The following is a 6,000-nucleotide window of genomic DNA, read 5'->3' on the forward strand; positions in this document are numbered from 1 at the left end:
TCTCGCCATTGATTGTTAACTGTGTACTCCCACATGCTCATTGCTTTTTTTATAAATATCTGAATGTTTTTGCTGACACCAGTTGTTTCTAAACATCTTAGTATCCATGTGTGAGGCAATGAATCAAAGGCTTTCTTGTAGTCAATCCATGCAACACTTAGATTTGTTTTTCTTCTCTTGCAGTTTTCTAAAATCATTTTGTCAATCAGCAGCTGGTCTTTTGTGCCTCTGGTGTTCGGGCAATTTCCTTTCTGTTCAACTGGAAGCTGTTTGTTAGTTAATAAGTGTTGCATCACTTCATCAAGTGCATAATTTGAACATGGTTGGCAGGCAGGTTATCAGTCTATAATTACTTGGAATTGCACCTTTTGCTGGGTCATTCATGATGAGATGAGTTTTCCCAGTTGTTAGCCACTGTTCAATATCACCTCCTTGCAAAATGTGATTGAACTGTTTTGATAGTTGTTTATGAAGGCTTGTTAGGTGTTTCAGCCAAAAGCCATGCAGTTCATCGTCACCTGGCGCAGTCCAATTTTTAATTTTCTTTGCTCTTTCACTTATTAATTCTGGTGTTATTATCAGATCTTGCAGTCGTTGGTTACATTTTTTGACCTCTTTCATCCAGCCTGATTTTTTATTATAATCTATTGGATTGTCCCATAATTTCCCCCAGAATTGCACTGTTTCTTCTTTATTTGGTGTTTCTACGTTTCTTGCAGTTTCTCCTTCTATGCTTTGGTAGAAATATCTCTGATTTGACTGGAATTGGAGATTCTGCCTGTGTTGTGTAATTCTGGCTTCGTATCTGCTAATCTTCTTTGACACTGCTGTTATTTGCTGCTTTATTATTTCCAGGACTTCTCTAATTTTCCTTGAATCTAGGTGGTATTTTTGGATCAGATACTGTTTGGTGTTTTCATTCTTCAGCTTCTTGTCTTTCATATCTTTCAATTTACTAGCATCTGATCTAAGCCTGGAGATTTTATTTTCTAATCTAATCTTCCATTTAGGTGATGTACTGCTTTCTTTTTTTACAGGTCCACTGATCTTATATCCGAGCTCTTGTGTTGTTATTGTTGCTGCACTGTACATTGGTTGGTTTGTTTCTTGCAAATTATTGGTTGTTATCTCTGCAAGTGCAGCATTTACATCTTTTAATGCCCGAGCAAGTTGTTTTTTAATGCCCGAGCAACTGTTTTTAGAGCTGGAAGTCGAACCCTGGCAGTTGTTTGGTTCATGTGCTCAGTTCTTTTTTGCTTTAGTTCTTGTTGCTTTTCTGTTAAATGGCATTTCGGTTTTTGAGGTGAAGGCAAAGGGGAGGCTGCCTGGTTTTGATTTTGAAACAGTTCAGCAACAGTGGCATTCTCTATTTCCAACACCTCCTCCACCTGCGCCTGAGCAACTTCTTCAATTGGTGGTAATTCTTCTTCCATATCTTGAGCCTGTGTTGCTCTTTGCAGTTCTTCCAGCTCAACTCCTGTGAATACTTTTATTTCTTATTATGAATCTTCTCTGGTCTGCTAGCCTTTGTTCTGTTATTTCTGTATCTGGATGCTTCTCTTTCCAAATTGGGTACATTCTTTTTAAATAACCTCTTCTAGTTGGACTAGACTTGTAATAGCAGATCATTATTTCCTTGTTGGCATTTTTCGTATATTTTTTCGGTTAAGCGACGTTTCTTCCAGTAACCTTGCAGTCTCCAGCCCTGGTTGATCAACTGAAGATCCTGAGTCCTGTTGCCCACTTGCCACTAGATGTCCAGGGACTCCAGCACCTGGCACGGTTCTTGTTGACCCGGGCGATGACCAATCCGGTATAGATTTATTAAAGTTACGTCTCACCATATTGTTAATGGGAGAGGCACTCTTTGTCTGGCTCCTCTGTTGAGACCTATCCAGTATGGTTGGACCTCTGGCATAGCTCTCACCTTCCTGAGAGCACACAAGCCCCACAACTATGCCAAGGTAGTGCCTCACTCAGCTCACTGGGGGTGAGGCACCTCACTGGTGCCTCACTGGGGGTAAGTCCCATTATTATCATCATCATCATCATCATCATTATTATTATTATTATTATTATTATTAATTTCTTGTTTACACAGTCAGACAGGTGTTATTGACTGGTTTGTTTTCTCCAGACATCGAGTCCTTCCCAAGGACCTGGGATGGCTGAATTTTATTGTCAATTGTTATAGATATCGTCGCAGAATATAGGCTGTTCCCAGTAAAGCTGCTTTTTGTAATTGGCTGATGGTGATTTCTGTCTATTATTATTATTATTATTATTATTATTATTATTTTACTACTACTACCACCACCTCCACAAATAATTATATACCCCTTTTCAACAACAAAAAGTTCCCAAAGCTGTTCTCATAGAAAAAGAACTAAGAAGGTCCCCTGTCTCCAAAGGGCTCACAATCTAAAAAGTAATACAAGATAGACACCAGCAACAACCATTGGAGGGATGTTGTGCTGGGGTCAGATAGGGATAGGGCTCTCCCCCTGCTAAACATATAAATCACCACTGTAAAAAGGTGCTTCTTTGCTCACTTATCAGGGGTAAACTAGTACATTACTTTTGATTTTTGGCTGGTCCTAATAAAACGTTATGTCATACTATTCCAGCAGGACTACACACACACACACACACACACACACACAGAGAGAGAGAGAGAGAGAGAGAGAGAGAGAGAGAGAGAGAGAGAGAGAGAGCACCTGAGACAGCGAGGTGAGCTTCACCCCTCTCTGAATTCTATCCACAGCTCAACATCCTCTTTGCTTGCAAGCACTCTCCTTTCCTCTTTAACGTGCTTCCTTCTACTCCTTTCATCAGCTTTTGGCTTAGAGTGGGAGCAGTGAGCTTAGCAGGTTGGCAGCAGACTAGTGGAAGCCACCAGTAACCAATCAACTGTCTCTATCCATCTGGCGCCTAAAGTGACTACCTCACCCAACCTCATAAGCAGTCTATACCCCTGTATGGAAGTTGCCTAATGGACCAACATGACTCCTCCTGTTTCTTTTCTACCTTATCTCGAATGATTTTAGAAAGCATCCTGGTATCAATACCACACAGAGCCGGGACCTAAAATAAAACACACAAAAGATAGCTAAGAAATTAGACAATATTGGAAATACATTTTTGCCAGTCATGCCATTAACAACATTAACATTGTTCTGAAATGGAAACGGAACCCAAGATTTCAACAGTCTATATAACAAGCGCTAAAAGCCCAATTCCTAGTGAATTTTTGGATGTCAGACTTGGGTGGTCCAAGTTGTTTGTTGTTGCCATAACCTAAGGGGTATACTTGTGGGTCAAATGGGCCATAACCCAAAATTTGGCTTAAAATAAGCCAAATCTGGCAACAGCTGACCTTTAGTGTTTTCTTCTAGCATGGTAAGGACTAGCTTTCACCTAGGGAGGATGCATGGAAATATACAGTAATATTTACCACATAAAACCATGTGGTGACTTTTAACAAATTGAAGTAATATGAGAAATGGAGCTTAATCTACACAAGTGTATCTTTTTTCAGATTTTTCCCAAACACCACTTCTTGTGGTATTCAAGGGAGAAAAATAGCCAATGTCATACAATATCATCTGCAATATACATTTAGACTTTGATTGTCATGATTCCCCAAGGAATCCTGAGAACTGTAATTCTGTGATGAAACTAGAGGCCTCCAAGGGCATTTCTACACTATAAGGTTGAATTGGTTGTATACTACTTTAACTTTCATAGTTTCCCCTGAAGAATTCTAAACCATTATAGCTTGGTAACATGCAAAGACCTCTCTGTTAAGCTTTCATTTTTCATATGCGCACACACACACACACACACACACACCCCTACAATTCCCGGAATGCTCTGGGAAGAGGGAATATATGGTAAACCAGTTAAATTCAAGATATTTGCACTCTCACAAACTACAGTTTATTTTATTATTATTGTTTACACAGTCAGACAGGTGTTATTGACTGGTTTGTTTTATCCAGACATCGAGTCCTTCCCAAGGACCTGGGATGACTGAATTTTATTATCAATATAGATTCGATTTCTATACTGCCCTTCTAAAAATGGCTCAGGGCGGTTTATACAGAGAAATAGGGTGGTGAAAGTTCTGACAATTAACCACTGTGAAAATATAGGGCAGGCTCACACAACACCATATAGTCTGGAAGTGGTGAAAATGTCAATAAAATGTTGTTAGGTGAGAGCACGCAATCTCAGCAGGCATGATGTCCGAACCTGCCCAAATTCAGTTCCCACCCTGCTTCTCCCAAGATTATGCTGACATCTGCCACCAAGTTGATATGGAGGCTGTTCTCACAAGCAGCCAAGCCCAGGCTTAGGCAGCTTGTGAGAACTGCCGTGATCCATATGGATCCTGACGCTGCCTTTCAGCCAGGATTAACAGAGCAGGCTCTCCATCAACCCAGGCTCCAAGATCGTGTGTCAGTGCAGGTTCCTTTCGGGTTGCTCTGACACAGAGACAGGTGCCTAGAGTGCCATCCCCGAGGGGAATACCTCAGTGTACCTCATGTACCACAAGGTGCATTGTGGGATATCTGGAGGCTGGAACATGTCACCCTGGCCTCCGGAGACTGGTCATGTGGCAGCAGTCAGCGCTCCCAGCAGTAATCATTCTCTCATCTGGTGGGGAAGGGAAAGACTATGCATCCTTCCCATGCCTGCCTACTCTCCCACCTACCCAGTCGTGTGAATAGCTCCATAATCTCAGTAACGTGATATGGAACCAGACTTGATAGGTTCATATGTCATGCCCACCAGGAGCATGCATTCTTGCCTAACAACATTTTAACGACACTTTCCTCATGTCCAAAACAGACAGGGACCCATAGTCTGACATTCCAAGTGCAATAGATGATGAACTGCAGGGAAAGGGGAATGGAAAACACACAATTTTTGTTAGTTTTCTCAAGAGAATGTTGAAGTCAAAGATTTCCAGGGTTATTTAAACAAGAGAAAATCTACTAAGATTTGTAGACAGGCATTTCTGAAAAATGTGAATCATTATGTTTTCCTGGTTTCGGTTTGTGTCACTCAGTTCATTCAGCCAGCAGTTTTAGAAACAGGTGCCACTACAAAGGATTTACTCTTGGTTATCTAATAGTTATCTAATAGTTCCTCACGTTTTCTTCATTCAGCCACTCCCCAAGGGTCTTGACAGCCCGCCAGTGACTGTATTCATTGCTATAATCCAACACCAGCAGGCCTGAAACCTGTGAGAAGTGACAGCAAATACCATTGTAAGAAACCGTCTTAAAATAAAATGTGTAGTCAATCTTGTGACACTCTCTCTATTATTCATTTGACATTTATATCAGAAAGAATATTTTCTAGATTATTCTGAAAATATTCTTCTATCATTTCCACTTTACAAATTGCATATAAAGGACATCAATATACTTAAAATGGATACTATTAGGAATCTTGGTTTCTAATATATATTTAAAATAACATTTGAAGTTGCTGCTGCTGCTGCTTACCTTAATGCCATCAGACTCCAAGAACCTGCTGAGGCCCATTTCATCCAAAGCAGCAGTATCTGGAACACCACCATTTCCTATGATGGGATTAACCAGTGTCAGAATCTGCCCATAGTAACTGGGATCAGTCAGGGCTTCTGTGTACCTGAGTTAAACACAATAGAAAATTATTTCCATAAGTGATGGAGTGGGGGGTAGGGGTGCAGCAAAAATTAGAACTGCCTTCCGGAGTACATGGCAAACCATGGCTTGGCATCAAGAGCATCCCCATAGCCTCATGGGCTCCTCTCCCTGCATCTTATGGGCGGTCCCCCTCCCTGCCACCTCAGTTTCTTGTTTTTTGCTAACCATAGTTTGCTGTGACATCCAAATTGGCCACCTATAGTTAGCACAAAACATTATCTGAAACTATGGTTTGAAGTAGATTTGTAAACCATGGCTTGGAGGATAGGTGGCAGTTTCTGAGGCAGCACTGCAAATGCTA

The sequence above is a fragment of the Hemicordylus capensis genome, chromosome 1, assembly GCF_027244095.1.
Source record: "Hemicordylus capensis ecotype Gifberg chromosome 1, rHemCap1.1.pri, whole genome shotgun sequence".
NCBI lineage: Eukaryota > Metazoa > Chordata > Lepidosauria > Squamata > Cordylidae > Hemicordylus > Hemicordylus capensis.